This window comes from Mus caroli, unplaced genomic scaffold (genome assembly GCF_978045245.1).
Source record: "Mus caroli unplaced genomic scaffold, Mus_caroli_1 scaffold_4, whole genome shotgun sequence".
Taxonomy (NCBI): domain Eukaryota; kingdom Metazoa; phylum Chordata; class Mammalia; order Rodentia; family Muridae; genus Mus; species Mus caroli.
The window spans coordinates 17,759,361-17,780,516 of NW_028227259.1; positions in this window are offsets into that span (position 1 = coordinate 17,759,361).

Consider the following 21,156-nt stretch of genomic DNA (forward strand, 5'->3'; position numbering starts at 1 on the left):
TGAACTCTCAGTTCTGAACATCTGTGCCCCAAATGCAAGGGCACCCATATTCATAGAAGAAACTTGACTAAAGTTCAAAGAACACATTTAACCTCACATAAGAATAGCGGGAGACTTAATCATTGCACTCTCATCAATAGACAGGTCATTTGCTGAAAGGACCCTGATATAGCTGTCTCTTTTGAGACTATGCCGGAGCCTAGCAAACACAGAAGTGGATGCTCACAGTCAGCTATTGGATGGATCACAGGGCCCCCAATGGAGAAGCTAGAGAAAGTACCCAAGGAGCTAAAGGGATCTGCAACCCTATTGTTGGAACAACATGATGTACTAACCAGAACCCCGGAGCTCTTGACTCTAGCTGCATATGTATCATAAGATTGCCTAGTCAGCCATCACTAGAAAGAGAGACCCATTGGACATGCAAACTTTATATGCCCAGTACAGGGGAACGACAGGGCCAAAAAGTGGGAGTGGGTGGGTAGGGGAGTGGGGGGGAGGTTATGGGGGACTTATGGGATAGCATTGGAAATGTAATTAAGGAAAATACGTAATAAAAAAAAATAAACAGACACAGTAAAACTAATAGAGAGTGTGAACCAAATGGACTTAACAGATATATTTAGAATATTTTGTCCTAAAACAAAAGAATATACCTTCTTCTCAACATCTCATGAAACCCTCTCCAAAAGTGACTATATATCAGTTACAAAACAAGTCTTAACAGATAAAAGAAGATTGAAATAATCCCATGAAATGGTTAGGGAGAAATATGGAAAGAAATTAAAGACTTTCTAGAATTCAATGAAAATGAAGACACAGAATACCCAAACTTATGGGACACAAAGAAAGCAGTGCTAAGACAAAAATCCATAGTAGGAAGTGTCCTCTTAAAGAAATTGAAGAAATCGTACAGTAGTAGTCACTTACCTGCACAACTGAAAACTCTAGCACAAAAAGAAACAAACATACCCAAGAGGAGTAGATAACATGAAATAATAAAACTCAGGGCTGAAATTATTCAATTAGGAACAAAGAAATTGTTTTTTTTTTAATAAAACAACAAAACCAAGAACTGGTTCATCAAGATACATAAACCCTTAGACAAACTAAAGACACAGAGACAGTATCCAAAGTAACAAAATCAGAAGTAAATGGGAGACATAACAGAAAATGTGCAAACCCAAAAAAATCATTGGATCTTTCTACAAAATCCTATACTCAACAAAACTGGAAAATCTAGACGAAATGGGTAGCTTTATAGACAGATACAATGGACCAAAGTTGCGTCAAGAGCAGGGCCCAGGGCTCTGATGTTTTAGTGCAGAATTCTACCAGACTTTCAAAGAAGACCCAAAATCAACACTACTCAAACTTTTCCACAAAATCAAAAGGATTTTGAATCAGAAGGAACACTATAATGCCATGGTTACTTTGATACCTAAACCACACAAAGGCCCAACAGGAAAAGAGAACTTCAGGTCAGCTTCACTAATGATTATCAGTGCAAAAGTACTCAATACTGTTCTCGAAAGCCAAAGTTGGCAATAGCCTAGAAACTATTGGAACAGGGGAAAAAATTCATTGGAACAGGGAAAAAGTTCCTGAACAGAACACTAATGGTTCAGGCTCTAAGATAGACAACTGTCAAATGGGATCTTATAAAACTATAAGGCAAGTGACACTGTCAATTGGACAAAATGGCAATCTACAGATTGGGAAACATCTTTACCAACTTGAATCCATAGAGGGTTAATGTCCAAAATATACAAAAAATTCAAGAAGTTAGACTCCAGAAAACCAAATAACCCAATTTAAAAATGAGAAACAGAGATAAACAGAGAATTCTCAACTGAAGTACCTTGAGTGGCCAAAGAGCAACTAACAAAGGTTCAACATCCTTAATCATCAGGGAAATGCATATCAAAACAGCCCTGGGATTCCACCTAACACCAATCAGAATAGCTAAGATCAAAAACTCAGATGACGGGGCTGGTGAGATGGCTCAGTGGGTAAGAGCACCCGACTGCTCTTCCGAAGGTCCAGAGTTCAAATCCCAGCAACCACATGGTGGCTCACAACCATCCGCAACGAGATCTGGCGCCCTCTTCTGGAATGTCTGAAGACAGCTATAGTGTATTTACATATAATAAATAAATAAATCTTAAAAAAAAAAAAAAAAAACTCAGATGACAGCAGACCTTTGAAGGTCTAACATATCTCTTACTGGGAGACATAACAGACATGTCTCCTCACTATAGACAGGGAGCCCAGGATGGAAGAACTACAGTTACAGTAAAGTCAAACTTGGTGACTCATGAGTTTTATTGGGATTACTTGCAGGTATATGTGACGGGTTACTTACAGGAGCAGAAATGACTCAAAAAAACATGTATCTCCAAAGCCCACCCTAACACAGATCCCAAAAGTTAGGACCCTAGCATATACTACATATCCTTCATGCAGCTCAATAGATTAGAGAGTGTTCTTTCCAAGTAATTTTGTTACTCTAGACCTCTTTTAGTCACCATAGTTTCTGGTTCTTTCAAGAAGCTGGTCCAGTCTGGTCTCAGACTCTTTGTAGCTTGACTTCTCTGAGTGTTTTGGTAGCACTACTAATCTGAGAGACATTTTTTTGTTGTTTTTTGTTTGTTTGTTTGTTTGTTTGTTTGATACAGGGTTTCTCTGTATAGCCCTGGCTGTCCTGGAACTCACTTTGTAGACCAGGCTGGCCTCCAACTCAGAAATCCACCTGCCTCTGCCTCTGCCTCCTGAGTGCTGGGATTAAAGGCTTGCACCACCATGCTCTGAGAGACATTTTTTTGCACCTCAGCCATTTTCAATGAGAAGGGAACTCTAATCCCTCAGTCCCTGAAGAGCCTAGTGAATCTTGTCAGTTTCAGAGACTTGCTTTTTTTTTTTGTATTTTTTATTAGATATTTTCTTTATTTACATTTCAAATGTTATCCCCTTTCCTAGTTTCCCATCAGAAAATCCCCTATCCCCTCTCCCTCTCCCTGCTCCCCAACCCACCCACTCTCATTCCTGCCCTGGCATTCCCCCATGCTGGGGCATAGAACCTTCATAGGATCTAGGGCCTCTCCTAACATTAATGACTAACTAGGCCATCCTCTGCTACATATGCAGCTAGAGCCACAAGTCCCACCATGTGTTTTCACTATTTAGTTTCCTTTTCTTCCTGGTTAAGGAGCTTCCTAAAGCAAGGAATGTTTCAATCTCAGAGGAAATTTTACATAACAAGTAGGCAGCTGAGCTTGGCAGCTTGGGCTATGAGGTTCTACTTTAAGGTTACTGAAGTACACAGTTATGGAATCTTCCTGTAAGGAAAGCACTAAAGCCAGATGTATGGCAGTAGAGTCTCTATATAGAGACACAGAAAAGCCATTGCATGAAGCTGTGAAAGAGAAGCCTGTATTAGATCACAAACCCCAAAGTTATGGATATGGCAAAATCATGGGATACTTACTACTAAGAGCTGCAGGGAGCAGTGTGGAACTATCCCAAATAAGAGGTTACCTTGCTTGCAGCAGAGCTAGAAAGATAAAGACATTTAAGTCTTTAACATCAGATGGAGCTTAGAATTTATAGTTAATCAAGCTGGGTTTTGGTCTTGTTCTGGTACAATGTTTTCTCATAATTCTTCTATTTCTCCATTTGAAATAGTAATACATATTTGGTCCCAATTGATATTGGAAGTATATCATTTTCTTTTTGATTTTACAAAGGGTTATGATTAAAAGTTTGTCTTGAGACTTAAAAGAAACTCAGGACTTTTAAATTCTGTTGAGACTGTAAAAGACTATGGAGAGTTTTGAAATTGAACTTAATGCATTTGACATTATAGGTTCCTGATAGGGGGATGTTGTGGTTTGAGTGTGAATGCCCTCACAGGCTCATATATTTTAATACTTGGTCCACTGTTGGTAGATCTCTTTGAATAGGATTAGGAGATGTATCCTATTTGGAAGTGAGAGGAGCTCTGAAGTTTCAAAAGACTGACCATTTTGGTTATTCCCTAACTTTCTGTCTCTTTTTGTTTGTAGATGAAAATGTAAGCTCTTACCTACTGCTCCAGTAAGCAGATACCTGCCTTCCTGTTGCCATGTTCTTTAATCTTTAAAGTTAAGGTCATGGACCTTTGAAATTCTACCTTCCAATTATATTCTTTCTTTTATAAGTTGCTGACCTCTTCAGTACTGGCCATGGTGTGTTCCAGTCTCAGAACAGACCTCTCTGACCTGTCTCATCTAGGAGGGGAGGGATGCCTACATGGTCTCTGACCTGTCTCTTCCAGGAGACATATGTTGCTTGGTGGAATTTTCCAATGGCTATGAGTTGACCTCTTTATTCCTCTCTTTTCTTTGTGCATGCTTCAATCCTGAAACTATTGCTGGTATTCTGATAGCTCACACTCCTGGTCTTCTGTATCTAGTTCTTTATTTCTCTGCTTTACGATCATTAGCTGTATTGTACCTCTGAGTTCTTTAACAAGAGTGGTTCAAAATGCAGGGCCAAAAAGTCAACAATAGCAGGAGAACAACTAGTGGCCTTAACAAGGTGGATATGAGAGTGGATAACCAAGGGGAGGCGTTAAACCAAGACTCAAACCAGCCCTGACTCTGTTCTCTCTCTTCCACTTGGCTAGCCCTCCTCTCACCTTGGCCATTGAATCTTTAACAACCCCAGAATGGTCTATATAAACACAACACTCCTCAGCTAAGGCAGCACATAGCCCTCCTTGCTGGAGGAAAAGTTAAGTCTAATCCCTTCCTATTCTGTAGTACTACATCTGATAATGAAGTCAATGATACTTTAAGGTGTCTGATGGAAATATGGCTGCCTTCAGAGTGTCATAATTTTTCTCTTGTAAAACCAAAGCAGAGGTCCCAGTGGCTGTCTGGGCCACTTCCAACCCCAACAGAAGGGAGATAGTGACAGTCACATAGGAGGGGGGAAGGAACCAGAATCCAAAGATACCACCAGGCAGTTATGATCAGGGTCAAGAGATCATGAGCCTGAGCAGATTGTCCATCTTCTATAACATCCAGTGTGGAGCTCTGGGGTGTGAGGTGTCTGTACACTTTACATAGGAAATGTGCACCCTGGCCACAATACCATCCACTTTGAGGCTGTGTGAGTGGCTAGCAGCACCAGGAAAAGTCCCTTCCACCAGGGTTCCAGCAACTGTGCCCAACGACTCCTTACATAGATCCAGTCACCAGTCTGGAACTGGTAATTGGTCTTTGGCATCCCTGAAGAATTTAAGGCAGACTGTTTGGGCCAAATCTCATGTTGTATTGACTGAAGGGCTTGGAGCCTCAAGAAGACGTTCCTATCAGTGAGTTGGGATAACTTGGAGAGTGCCCAAGGCTGTTGGAATACCAAATAGTATCACAAAAGGGGTCAGGTTAAAATGGTAGGGTGTCGCCACAGGATCTTAAGACTTCTGGTGAGTGGAACACAGCTTCTGCTCCAATCCAATTGCGCACGGGACCTGAGACTGCATTAGTTAGGGAAGCAGAAAACCAGCCTGAGTAGGACCACAGGCTTCTTCCGGCTGGACCAGCACCGGGGTACTGCCAGCTACCCATGACCCCCGCCACAGGATTTTGAGACTGCTGGTGAGTGGAACACAGCTTCTGCTCCAATCTTTAAACAGTGACAAGAACAACAACTAACCCCAGAGAATACCAGATGGCGAAAAGTAAACGTAATAATCTTACTAACAGAAACCAAGACCACTCACCATCATCAGAACCCAGCACTCCCACTTCGCCCAGTCCAGGGCACCCCAACACACCGGAAAACCTAGACACGGATCTAAAAGCATATCTCCTGATGATGGTAGAGGACTTCAAGAAGGACTTTAATAACACACTTAAAGAAATACAAAGGAAAACTGGTAAACAGGTAGAAGACAATAAAGAGGAAGCACAAAAATCCCTTAAAGAATTGCAGGAGAACACTGCTAAAGAGTTACAAATCCTTAAAGAAAAACAGGATAACCTAATCAAACAGGTAGAAGTCCTTAATGAAAAACAGGAAAACACATCCAAACAGATGATGGAAATGAACAAAACCATACTAGACCTAAAAAGGGAAGTAGACACAATAAAGAAAACCCAAAATGAGGCAACACTGGAGATAGAAACCCTAGGAAAGAAATCTGGAACCATAGATACCAGCATCAGCAACAGAATACAAGAGATGGAAGAGAGAATCTCAGGTGCAGAAGATTCCATAGAGAACATCGGCACAACAATCAAGGAAAATGTAAAATGCAAAAAGATCCTAACTCAAAACATCCAAGAAATACAGGACACAATGAGAAGACCAAACCTACGGATAATAGGAGTGGATGAGAATGAAGATTTTCAACTCAAAGGACCAGCAAACATCTTCAACAAAATTATAGAAGAAAACTTCCCAAATCTAAAGAAAGAGATGCCCATGAACATACAAGAAGCCTACAGAACTCCAAATAGATTGGACCAGAAAAGAAATACCTCCCGACACATAATAATCAGAAAAACAAATGCTCTAAATAAAGATAGAATACTAAAAGCAGTAAGAGAAAAAGGCCAAGTAACATATAAAGGCAAGCCTATCAGAATTACACCAGATTTTTCACCAGAGACTATGAAAGCCAGAAGATCCTGGACGGATGTTATACAGACACTAAAAGAACACAAATTCCAGCCCAGGCTACTATACCCAGCCAAACTCTCAATTAACATAGATGGAGAAACCAAAGTATTCCATGACAAAACCAAATTCACACATTATCTCTCCACGAATCCAGCCCTTCAAAGGATAATAACAGAAAAAAACCAATACAAGGACAGGAACCACGCCCTAGAAACAACAAGAAGGTAATCCCTCAACAAACCTAAAAGAAGACAGCCACAAGAACAGAATGCCAACTTTAACAACAAAAATAACAGGAAACAACAATTACTTTTCCTTAATATCTCTTAATATCAATGGACTCAACTCCCTGATAAAAAGACATATAATAACAAACTGGCTACACAAACAAGACCCAACATTTTGCTGCTTACAGGAAACTCATCTCAGAGAAAAAGATAGACACTACCTCAGAATGAAAGGCTGGAAAACAATTTTTCAAGTAAATGGTATGAAGAAACAAGCTGGAGTAGCCATTCTAATATCTGATAAGATTGACTTCCAACCCAAAGTCATTAAAAAAGACAGGGAGGGACACTTCATACTCTTCAAAGGTAAAATCCTCCAAGAGGAACTATCAATCCTGAATATCTATGCTCCAAATACAAAGGCAGCCACATTCATTAAAGAAACTTTAGTAAATCTCAAAGCACACATTGCACCTCATACAATAATAGTGCGAGACTTCAACACACCACTTTCACCAATGGACAGATCATGGAAACAGAAACTAAACAGGGACACAGAGAAACTAAGAGAAATTATGAATCAAATGGATCTGGCAGATATCTACAGAACATTCTATCCTAAAACAAAAGGATATACCTTCTTCTCAGCACCTCATGGTACCTTCTCCAAAATTGACCACATAATTGGTCACAAAACAGGCCTCAACAGATACAAAAATATTGAAATTGTCCCATGCATCCTATCAGATCACCATGGACTAAGGCTGATCTTCAATAACAAAATAAATAATAGAAAGCCAACCTTCACGTGGAAACTGAACAACACTCTTCTCAATGATACCTTGGTCAAGGAAGGAATAAAGAAAGAAATTAAGGACTTTTTAGAGTTCAATGAAAATGAAGCCACAACATACCCAAACTTATGGGATGCAATGAAAGCATTTCTAAGAGGAAAACGCATAGCTCTGAGTGCCTCCAAAAGGAAACTAGAGAGAGCACACATTAGCAGCTTGACAACATACCTAAAAGCACTAAAACAAAAGGAAGCAAATTCACCCAAAAGGAGTAGACGGCAGGAAATAATCAAACTCAGGGGCGAAATCAACCAAGTGGAAACAAGAAGAACTATTCAAAGAATCAACCAATCAAGGAGCTGGTTCTTTGAGAAAATCAACAAGATAGATAAACCCTTAGCCAGACTCACTAGAGGGCACAGGGAAAGCATCCTAATTAACAAAATCAGAAATGAAAAAGGAGACATAACAACAGATCCTGAAGACATCCAAAACACCATCAGATCCTTCTACCAAAGGCTATACTCAACAAAACTGGAGAACCTGGATGAAATGGAGAAGTTCCTAGACAGATACCAGGTACCAAAGTTGAATCAAGATCAGGTTAATGATCTAAACAGCCCTATATCCCCCAAAGAAATAGAAGCAGTCATTAATAGTCTCCCAACTAAAAAAAGCCCAGGACCAGATGGGTTTAGTGCAGAGTTATATCAGACCTTCAAAGAAGATCTAATCCCAGTTCTTCACAAACTATTCCACAAAATAGAAACAGAAGGTACTCTACCCAACTCATTCTATGAAGCCACAATTACTCTGATACCTAAACCACAAAAAGACCCAACAAAGATAGAAAACTTCAGACCAATATCCCTTATGAATATTGATGCAAAAATCCTCAATAAAGTTCTTGCTAACCGAATCCAAGAACACATCAAAACAATCATCCATCCTGACCAAGTAGGTTTCATCCCAGGGATGCAGGGATGGTTCAATATACGGAAATCCATCAACGTAATCCACTATAAACAAACTCAAAGACAAAAACCACATGGTCATCTCGTTAGATGCGGAAAAAGCATTTGACAAGATCCAACACCCATTCATGATAAAAGTCTTGGAAAGATCAGGAATTCAAGGCCCATACCTAAACATGATAAAAGCAATCTACAGCAAACCAGTAGCCAACATCAAAGTAAATGGTGAGAAGCTTGAAGCAATCCCTCTAAAATCAGGGACTAGACAAGGCTGTCCACTTTCTCCATACCTATTCAACATTGTACTTGAAGTCCTAGCCAGAGCAATTCGACAACAAAAGGAGATCAAAGGGATACAAATTGGAAAAGATGAAGTCAAAATATCACTTTTTGCAGATGATATGATAGTATATATAAGTGACCCTAAAAATTCCACCAGAGAACTCCTAAGCCTGATAAACAGCTTCGAGGAAGTAGCTGGATATAAAATTAACTCAAACAAATCAATGGCCTTTCTCTACACAAAGAATAAACAGGCTGAGAAAGAAATTAGGGAAACAACACCCTTCTCAATAGTCACAAATAATATAAAATATCTTGGCGTGACTCTAACTAAGGAAGTGAAAGATCTGTATAATAAAAACTTCAAGTCTCTGAAGAAAGAAATTATAGAAGATCTCAGAAGATGGAAAGATCTCCCATGCTCATGGATTGGCAGGATCAACATTGTAAAAATGGCTATCTTGCCAAAAGCAATCTACAGATTCAATGCAATCCCCATCAAAATTCCAAATCAATTCTTCAACGAATTAGAAAGTGCAATCTGCAAATTCATCTGGAATAACAAAAAACCTAGGATAGCAAAAACTCTTCTCAAGGATAAAAGAACCTCTGGTGGAATCACCATGCCGGACCTAAAGCTCTACTACAGAGCAATTGTGATAAAAACTGCATGGTACTGGTATAGTGACAGACAAATAGACCAATGGAATAGAATTGAAGACCCAGAAATGAACCCACACACCTATGGTCACTTGATCTTCGACAAGGGAGCTAAAAACATCCAGTGGAAGAAAGACAGCATTTTCAACAAATGGTGCTGGCACAACTGGTTATTAACATGTAGAAGAATGTGAATCGATCCATTCCTATCTCCTTGTACTAAGGTCAAGTCTAAGTGGATCAAGGAACTTCACATAAAACCAGAGACACTGAAACTTATAGAGGAGAAAGTGGGGAAAAGCCTTGAAGATATGGGCACAGGGGAAAAATTCCTGAATAGAACAGTAATGGCTTGTGCTGTAAGATCGAGAATTGACAAGTGGGACCTCATGAAACTACAAAGCTTCTGCAAGGCTAAAGACACCTTCAATAAGACAAAAAAAACCACCAACAGATTGGGAAAGGATCTTCACCTATCCTAAATCAGATAAGGGACTAATATCCAATATATATAAAGAACTCAAGAAGGTGGACTCCAGAAAGTCAAATAACCCCATTAAAAAATGGGGCTCAGAACTGAACAAAGAATTCTCACCTGAGGAATACCGAATGGCAGAGAAGCACCTGAAAAAATGTTCAACATCCTTAATCATCAGGGAAATGCAAATCAAAACAACCCTGAGATTCCACCTCACACCAGTCAGAATGGCTAAGATCAAAAATTCAGGTGACAGCAGATGCTGGCGAGGATGTGGAGAAAGAGGAACACTCCTCCATTGTTGGTGGGATTGCAAGCTTGTACAACCACTCTGGAAATCAGTCTGGCGGTTCCTCAGAAAATTGGACATAGTACTACCGGAGGATCCAGCAATACCTCTCCTGGGCATATATCCAGAAGATGTCCCAACCTGTAAAAAGGACACATGCTCCACTATGTTCATAGCAGCCCTATTTATAATAGCCAGAAGCTGGAAAGAACCCAGATGTCCCTCAACAGAGGAATGGATACAGAAATTATGGTACATTTACACAATGGAGTACTACTCAGCTATTAAAAAGAATGAATTTATGAAATTCCTAGTCAAATGGATGGACCTGGAGGGCATCATCTTGAGTGAAGTAACACAATCACAAAAGAACTCACACAATATGTATTCATTGATAAGTGGATATTAGCCCAAAACTTAGGATACCCAAGATATAAGATACAATTTGCTAAACGAATGAAACTCAAGACGAATGAAGACCAAAGTGTGGACACTGTGCCCCTTCTTAGAATTGGGAACAAAACACCCAGGGAAGGAGTTACAGAGACAAAGTTCGTAGCTGTGATGAAAGGATGGACCATTTAGAGACTGCCGTATCCAGGGATCCATCCCATAATCAGCTTCTAAATGCTGACACCATTGCATACACTAGCAAGATTTTGCTGAAAGGACCCAAATATAGCTGTCTCTTGTGAGATGATGCCGGGGCCTAGCAAACACAGGAGTGGATGTTCCCAGTCAGCTATTGGATGTATCACAGGGCTCCCAATGGAGAAGCTAGAGAAAGTACCCAAGGAGCTAAAGGGATCTGCAACCCTATTGTTGGAACAACATGATGTACTAACCAGAACCCCGGAGCTCTTGTCTCTAGCTGCATATGTATCGAAAGATGACCTAGTCGGCCATCAATGGAAAGAGAGGCCCATTGGACTTGCAAACTTTATATGCCCCAATATAGGGGAATGCCAGGGCCAAAAGAATGGGAATGGGTGGGTAGGGAAGTGGGGGGCGCTATGGGGGACTTTTGGGATAGCATTGGAAATGTAATTGAGGAAAATATGTAATAAAAATATTAAAAATTAAAAAAAAATGGTAGGGTGTGTCCAGGCTCAGAACAGGGCCAAGGGGAGGGGCACCACCCAGTCTGTGCCAGTCTCCAAGGTCAATTTAGTTAAGGTCTATTTTAGGGTTCTGTCCATTCTTTCTACCTGCCTTGACCTCTGGGGATGGTATACACAATGAAGCTTGCAATTAGTCCCCAATATATCTGCCAATCCCTGACTTACATTAGAGACAAAGCAGGACTATTGGCCAATCTAACTACCTTTGGCACTCTGAACCTCAGGCAAATTTCCTCTAATATCTTCTTAGCAACCATAGTAGCTGTTTTCTGCTTTCTGGGTAAAGTCTCAACCCATCCAGAGAAAGTATCTATAAACACTATGAGGTATTTGTAACCATATTTTCTTGGCTTAACTTCTGTAAAATCGACCTCTCAATGTACGTTAGGCTGTTTTCCCCAAGACTTTTCTGTTACATACTCTTGGCTGCATAAGCATTCACTTGCTGGCATGTCTTACACTGTTCTACTAACTCTCTTGCCCAAAACATAAGGTCTACAATATATACTTTAGGTCCCTTAAGTGCTTAAATAAGCTTTTTATCTCCTAAATGAGTCCATCTGTATTTGGCCTAGTAAGTCTTTTGCTTGCTTTCTAGGGAGTATAATTTTCTTTTCTATGTGTACCATTGCCCTTCCTTCTCTAGGTAATAGTTGGTAGGGTGTCTAGCAATCTGAGTCCTTTATTCTTCAGTATGTTCTAAGTGAGACCATCCCTTTGTCCAATCCCATTTCCCTGTCTCTTGCAGGCCCATAACCTGGTTAGGCTCCTGCATAGCCACTTGATCTGCCTGGTTATTGCCTCGGGCCACTGAGGCTCTTCCCTTCTGATATTCTGGGTGATGAATAATACTCACAGTTGCCCGCTTTATCAGGTCATCCAAGACATCCAAGATTTCCTGTTTGTTTTTTATTTCTTTTCCCTCTGATGTGAGCAGTCCTCTCTCTTGGTATATAGCCCCATAGACAAGGGCTGTGGCAAAGGCATACCTGCTATCCATGTAGATGTTAATTTTCTTTCATACCTCAAATTCCAAAGCCTTGGTGAGAACAATTAGCTCTGTGCCTAATGTGCCCCTGGAGGGAGAGGAAGGGGGATAGAGTTTCTTCCCAGATGATATTTGTGCCATCCATCACAACAGCACCTGTTTGGTCTCTGACCAGCATGGAGAAAACTGCTCCTGTCTGTAAAGCAGGTAGCCTCAGCTCCCAGCAGGGGTCAGTTGGTGAGGTCTTTCTTCCACCCAAGGGCTCTCCTTTTGGGGCAGTTAGTTGTAGCCTGTTGGGAAGGAAGTGTATCTAGGCCCCCATTTTGGAGAGTCTCTCCCCAACAGAGAACAGGAACTGTCTGGGATGACCCTAGATGAATGGGATACCCGGCCCATCCCTAGGATCAATGTTCTTTGGGTGGTCTGAAGAAGTAAAACGTAAAAACAAAATTCTAGGCCTTTGGGCCCAGGCTTGGGAGTGGGGCCTTTGTAGCTCAGTGCTCCAAAACTGATAGCGACATTCCTCCACCCACCCGCTTCCTGGGTTCAAAGAGTGTTCATTCAAAGAAAGTCACCCTGACCCACCCTGACCATTGCTGGAACCAGCTATGCAAATGTGCTATCTTTAGGGGCTCTTAGAAACTGTCTTGAGAAATAACCCTCACAATTACCAGGTATTCCTCGTGACTTTGCACTTCCTTGTGACTCTTAACTGGTATTTTTGGTATTTTCCAACAACGCCCTCCCTACCTCCTTGAGTTGTGGTTTCTTCCTTTAAATACCCACTTATCCAGCTACTCGTGGCGCCACGGTCCTCTACCCCTGCATGGTGTATGACCATGGGCAGAGAGCGCTCTTGAATAAAAATCCTCTTGCAGTTTGCAGCAAGACCGTTTCTTGTGGGTGATTTTGGGGTGTCGCCTCTCCTGAGTCAGAACGTGGGGGAGTCCTCACGTTGTGGGTCTTTCAGGTTCATGAATACATTTTGATATCAGTGGCACCTTGAGCTCAAGATTTTTTGCTAGAGACTGGCCCATCAGCTTGGAGGAGGACCGAGTGTTGGGCCCCTATGTCCACAAAGAATTGAGTGGGTTTCACTTCCACTCTCAGAGTTACCCTGAGTTCAGGGACAGGTTCTGAACCTCATCCTTCCCAGTCACTGTCTTCTCCCAGGGGCCATTTGGGGGCGCTTTTTCCAAGGCCTGTGATTTCCCACACCTAGCTTCCGTTTGTCAGGGCATTCTCGGGCCCAGTGACCTCTCTCCTTGCAATATGGACACTAGTCCTTTTCTGTCTCTCTTCTTTGCTTTCCCTAACTACTGTAGCCCAGACTTTCTATAGGTTCCTTCCTTGTCACTTTTCTTTCTTTCTCTTTCTCTGCTCCTTCTCCTCCTCTTTCTCCCTGTTATAATAAACTTTCTCAGCAACCTGCACTAAGTCCCTCAATGGCTTATCCTGTGAGTCTTTTTAGTCTCTGAAGCCTTTTCCTGATATCTTTACTAGTCTGGTATACAAAAGCCATTGTCACAGTAGCTTTGTGCTCATTGCTGCTGGGATTACAGGGTTATAGGGTGTATATTGGAGGAATGTCTCCATGAGCCACTCTAGAAAGGCTGTGGGCGACTCATCTGGTCCCTGCTAAACCTCATGTACCTTGGTCAAATTTGTGGGTTGTCCTGCAGCCCCCTTGAGATCTGCTAATGGAGTCTGGTGGTAGACTTTCAGGTGCTTCTTACCTTCTGCCATATTAGTCAGATCTAGTCAAGGAAACCAGCTATCGATGACAGCCTGGTCAATCAATGGCACCGCCATGTCTGATGGGGCATTCTTTCTGGCTTTCTGAATTATCCTCTCTTGTTCTTCAGTCATGAAGAGCACTCTCATGAGTTGTTGGATACCATCTCAGGTTGGCTGATGAGTAAATAAAACAATCTCAAGCCCCTTGGGGTTATCTGAAAGGGGTGAGGAAGGTTTTGGGCCTTCCAGTTGTACCCGTAGGCTGAAGAGAAGGGTCAATATTACATAGCCTGATTATCCTTATCTAGAAGCCCATATGCCCTCAGTGGGAGAGCTACTGTAGTATCAGAGTAGGTCGCTCTTAGAATTCGGGTCCCCATGGCTGGACAGGAAAGTTGGTCTCCTCTGGCTCCTCCCTCTGTTAAAAGAGAGGCTCAATAGTCCTGGTACCATATGAGCTGACCAATGCTGGTGCTGGTGGGACCATAGGGGCAAGGGTATGGGGATATGGAGGAGGGGTGCCTTGGAGCAACAGGTCAGCTCTTAAAGGGTCTTGGAGGATTTTGACTTCTCAGGTACAGATCCCTCCTCCCATGCTTCCTTCTTCCTGATGGTCAGAACCCACAAGCTGGGTCTTGGGGAAAGAAAGGCTTTTATTCATGGGGCAGTGGTGGGAGGGTCCTCCACTAGAGTGTTCCAGGTAACTATGTAGGACACTTGGTCTGAGTGCCTGAGGAATCCTGGCCTAAAGACTTTCTCCTCTACTGCTTTGATCACCTACATCTAAGGTCCCTATGGGTGCCCTCCCTACTCTGAAGGTGGGGCATTTAGAGAAGCACAGAGTAACTAACTTTCCCTTCTTTACTACTACTGACAAGTTTTATCCTCCAGTGGTTAACTAGGATGTATAACAGGGTAGCTTCAGTCTGTCTAATGTCCAAAACTGTCCTCAGTACAGGTCCAAGAAAACAGACCAAGATACCAACAAACTCAGAGAAAGACAATCAATACACAGACAGCTCAACCCTCTCATGGGTGCAGACAGTCCAAGTCCAAGAACACAGAGAAGGACAATCAACACAGTTTGCCACTTCCATGGGTGCAGTTACAGACAGTTCACTTCTTCCATGGTTGCAGAACAAACAGAGTTGTTTGGCCAGCTCCTGCAGCTCCAAGACAAACCAGGTGCCCCTTCCAGCACAGCAGGAGCCAGATAAACCAAGTTATAGCAAGACTCAGCTCCTGCCTCCCATACTGTATTGCTGTTTCCAGAAGGAGTGGAGCCCTCCCAGCTCCCTCCAGGGTCTCTGGAGCTTTCCCCAGATTCCATGCAGGCAGTCATAACTGCCCACCACACTTGACCACACCAGAGACTGCAGGCTCTCCAAACATCACTCCCCATCCCCACTCCCCCAAGGTTGAAAGCAAACTGAAAGTTCAAACGGACTCAGACTTTGACAAACAGCAAGACAAACAAGAGAAAGAACAGTGGTACAGGCTTGAGACCTCTGATTCACTGCTCTCCAGTGTGTCCCCACAGGGGGTCAAATTCCTGGCTCATGCACCAAATGTAAGCCTCTGCTGAGCCTTAATTACTGGGTAACCCCCACTTCAAGTGAACAATGTGGAGCTGGGGATTGATGCAAAAGCAAGAGGAATTTATTGTTCCTGAGTGCTGGGGTCATCCCAGACTGGAAGGAGAGGTAGTGTCCCTCAGTTGCCCATTCTTTGAGATTTATACACTTTCTAGGGCTGGAATAGAGCATCAGCAACTAGACACAGTATGATCTGCAGAACAGTGAGCCCTTTAAACTGATTGGTCTTTAGGAAATAAGGTAGTAGGGGTTTAATCATCCTCTCCCTTCCAGCCTATGTGCTCTCTGACCTGTCTCTTCCAGGAGGGGAGGGGTGCCTGGTAGAATTTTCCAATGGCTCTGAGTTGTTCTCTTCAGCACAGGCCATTGTGTCTTATCATAGCAATAGAATTCCAAGTAAGAAAAAAAGTCATTATCAATGTCTATTTCACCCTCATAGTTTTACAAGAATTTGAACTCAATGGTATTTTATCTATTCTATAAAATAATATTTTAAAATCTATAATTTTTGTCATTTTTTCAAATCAGAGTGATATTATTTCTACTTTGAACAGTTATCTTATCTATTTACAAAAGATTAACCAAAAGATCCATTGTCATTTTACAGTAGCTTGAAAGAAGAAAGATTTTCACAGAGATATTCAAAAAATTAGTCCACATGCCTGGCATTAAAAGGCCTGCTGTTTCCTTAAAAGGAAGCAGAAAAAAGAGCAGAATGGTTCTGAGGGAGAAGAAAATTATGGTGGGAAGATAGGAGGTGTGGGGGAGGAGAAACAGTGGTAGGGTGGGAGGAAAGGAGGTGTGGGGGAGGAAAAATAGTGGTAGGGTGGGAGGATAGGAGGTGTGGAGGGACGAGAAACAGTGGTAGGGTGGGAGGTGTGGGGGAGGAGAAACAGCGGTTGAGACATATTTTATGAAAGAAAAATCTATTTTCAATAAAATATTTTATAAGAAACATACTAAATTTATAAAAATTTCTAGAAGTCAAACATAACCTATGCCTTAATAATGCTAATTCAGATTGTTATAACTGAAATGCTTTTATTGCTATTCCTCCCCCCTGTTTCTCTTACTCTCTCTCCATTTCCACTGATATTAACTTATTTAAGACTTAAAAAAGGTCAGCCTTTGTATTAAAAATGAGTTAAAAAATTTACACCTCATGGCAAGCAAAGAATTTACAATGCAAAGTTGGATTAAGAGTGTTTACAATAATAGATGACCAGTTTGAACTTATTAGACCCTTCACTTGGGTAGTTTTCCTTACCAATTCTTAACCCAGCTTTTATATAAACAATGGCTGTGATTGTGGCTGCCTGTTTTCTTTGCTTGATTCTCAAATAAATGCCAGCACATAATAATTGCTCAGTATTAATCATTATTTTAACAGCCCATGTGCAGTGACCAATTCTTTGAGAATCTGTGTTTCTCATTGACAGTATTATACATAGACTTTGTTACACTTATAAAAGTAATCCTGTGGTGGAAATAGTTGAGCAGAATGAGTTTTATATGGGGAACTCTATTGCAGAGCCCAAAGAAAATCCTTCTCATCTTAGAACACAAATTTCTATGTTATTCATTTGAAAGTTTCCTTTATGTTTGTACTCTACATTTCCTGTCTGCTACAACTGTATTTTCCTTTTTTGTGATCATGTGCCCATTATATTCACACCCTGCCTAATGTTGACCATCAAATTCCCTTAGTGAAGAAAAATAAGCAAGCAAGCAAACAAACAAACAAAACTTGTAGTTTTTAATCCTTTGTCAAATATTTCAATGCATAATTTCTTAAATCATATAGAATTGTTCTTTAAGCTTCTATATTGTTTATATATTTCTCTTCTATCTTTAAACCCATACCAGACAGATTTTGAAATTGACAGTAGAAATGTTTAATGAAAAACATCTGACTTTTTCTTTAATGTCTTTCTATAGTTTTATTATTTCTTCCATTCCTCAAAGTTTGCCTTTTGTGCTTTCCAAGCAGAAACACTTTACTGTTTCCTCATTGCCAAGGATTCATCTCCTGCTTTCAAATCACTTCAACAGACCCTTTCACATCCTGTGATATTTTTATGAACCTATTTTCCACACAGCTATAGTTAAAAGAAAATCTGGTATGGAACCATTTTTTCCATATCAACATACTGTTTTGAATTTTTAAAGTCCCAATTTGTTGGGAAGCATGGTTCTCAGTTTGAGTGTTCTCAAGATAAATCAATCATTGCCTTGTCAAATAGTAGGGCACAATAGAACATTTATTCCATTTTAACTACATACTCTTCTAATTTCTGTGTCATCCATATGTGGCATCAAAGCCCTGTGCAAACAGCAAGGGCAAGCATCACCTCAAACCAAGTATTTGTATAGAGGAAGTTGAAAACCCAATGTAAAATAAAAGTTACATTTTATTGACAAAAGATAATCATTTTTAAGTATACAAATTACAAATTTACATAAACAATAAAATAAGTACAACCAAGAAATTCCATCTTTCAAATGTGAAATCTTGACTATCTTAAATGGAGTAGAATGTACATTGCTATGAAAAAGAATCTTTAGTCAAGGACACTAGCCAACAAGTGTAGACTTTCTTCTTATTCATTGAGAAGCAAAATCCTTTGTGGTTAAGAAGTGCTACAAGCTTATGAAATCCGTTTCCACTTGTGGTTGCCTGTGGAAAATCACTGGAGAGGAAAGAAAAATTACTTTGCTTTCCGCTTACCATGGCACCTCAAGGAAAAATGAGAGATTAAAAAAAATAAGGCAATTTTAAAAAATATACTTGTATTTTGTGGTTCCAAAACAGGCTTTACAGGTCTTTGAGCTGTAATTACTTATATCCCCTTTCTTAATATAGTAAGGAAAAATTAGGGTCAGAAATTTAAATGTTAAAAAAGAATAAACTTTGAAAAGTACATGATTTGTAATTTTTTTACACCGAGGGATTTTGAGGACAAGTGCTTAAAAGTACACCCTTCTAATATACTTATGATGTAATTTTTATTTCCCAAAATAGAGCAGGGAGCTCTTTTCACATCCTCCTGCTTGCATATCTCATTTAAGCTTTTGTTTATTCTGCTGTGTGGTCACCATCCACCTAACTGGTAACAATGTAGATGGATACCTCCCCAGGAATACACTGTTATCACACAATGACACAGGAGAATTGGCCACATCTCAGTCTGTGAAATTGTTCTCCTCTGCTAATATTCCTCTGCTTGGTTAAGAGAGAAAATTATAGCCAGGTTTAGGATATATTTTTATTATGTGTTTGTTTGTTTTATATTATCATATAATTACATTGTTTCCCTTACCCTTTCCATCCTCCAAACCCTGCCATGGACCTGGCCCTTTCAAATTCCTAGGGTGTTTATTTTTTCAGTTGTAGTTACCTGTGTGTGTGTGTGTGTGTGTGTGTGTGTGTGTGTGTGTGTGTGTGTATGTGTGTGTGTGTGTGTGTATGTGTGTGTGTATGAGTCTATTCCTAAATATTAAAAGACAACTGGAAGTCACACTGATAGTTGTAAAAGCATCACTAATACTCAGACACCAGTAGGCATGCTAACCTGGAGGCTTCAACCCTACCTAAACAAAGCCCTGAGATTAAGTAAGCAAAGCATGAGAAATCTCTGCCAAGAAAGAACACACCAGTTGGTTATCCAGTACCTAAAGCAGACATGCTTTTATAGAATATATGTGGTGGATGGCATACAAATACTTCATAAGGAACTGGAAGCCTAAGGTAACGACAACCATCTGTTTTTATGGACACTGTGCCTGCATGTTCTTCAGACATAGTCCAAGAATACTTAAGGGCAACCTTCAAATAAAATTCTTTCCAGAAATATACTGGCACAGGGAAATCACTGCTGTCAATTTCCAGCAGATGGTTTGCTGAGACATTGATAGCTACTTCAGCATCTCCCTGTTTGGGGAACAAGGACAGTTCCTCTTTATAGATAACATCCTTTGGCATACTCTTGCTTCTCACCTTCTCTATGCACCCTGACTCTCTGGGTACAGAATCTTCTTAATGCTCAAGAAATGAGGCAAAAAGCAACCTAGAATTAGTATTTGTTATGGATATTCTAGATTTTGGAAATGAGAAATGTATTTCTGAGTCTTTTTGTAATTGGTCGTTCTGCATCTCTGACATCTGTCCCTTGCATATGAGCTTTCTTTGTCAAAGATGAAAAAATTCAGAATAATTTTAACCTCTTTTTGTCTGTGTGTTTTTAATCTCTGTCCCTAACTCCCTACCTTCTTCACTATTTTCCTGAACAATCTCTCTCAAATATTTGATTTTTTTAGTTAAAAAATGCTACTATGTCAAAAACTGACAAGTTTATATTATCATAAACAGAGAATTTTATCAGTATTTCTGCATTTCAAAGTAGCTATTCTATTAGTTTTAAGTTATACCATTGTTTAAGGAAAAACATTTTTTCTCCTGTAAAAAATATTGTAGAAAATTATTTTGGAAATAGCTGATATATAGCAAAAACATCTTGTAATAACTTTTTGAGAGTTGTTTTTGACAATTGTTTGTTTCTTATTTACAAATAGCATGAACAATGGAACCATTTTGATTGGCCTGCTCATTTGTGTCTTTCAAATAATTACCACAATGAAAGCATATGTATTTACTTAAAATAAATCTACTTTAACTGCATTCAAGTGCCACATCTGTGAAAAAAGAAGCTATTGGCAAGTTTTGATGTCACTACAGGGGTGAGAAGTCCTGATGCTTCCCTGATGCTAACACACATGCCTAGTTCTTCTATAGTCAAGAAAATATGGACTATCTGTTCCTTGTTATAGGCCATCTATGGGGAATGATGGAGAGTACCTAACAATCATAAGACGGGAAGGACTTTAAGGCACAAAGTTAAATCTTTGAGTCCTTAATTAGTTCTTACGTAAACCATGTGAAGAAAATAACTATCAATAGCCTTAGATTGGAGAGCTGAACCAATCCCCAAATCTTTTTGGTGACATAACTGAACAGTTCTGATTTGTAATGGAGTCCTTTGTTCAGTTTCTAAATTATTTCTCCAGTAAAATGAACATGTGTCTGGCCACTCACATTTGGACAGTTTCTAAAGACAGTTCATGGTCTGTCAGTATTTCCCAAATCCTGTTCTTAACCACAGAGGAGTTGGCAGATATTTTGATGTTTTCTAAGAGAGAGAACTCTGAAGTGCAATGTGTTATAAGCAACACATCAGGTTCAATTTGTACGCCAATCTCCTATCGTTTATAATTTGAAAAGCTAGTCTTATTAAAGTAGATTCAGTTATTTTCCACTTCATCTGTTGAAAGGTAGTAGTTTAACC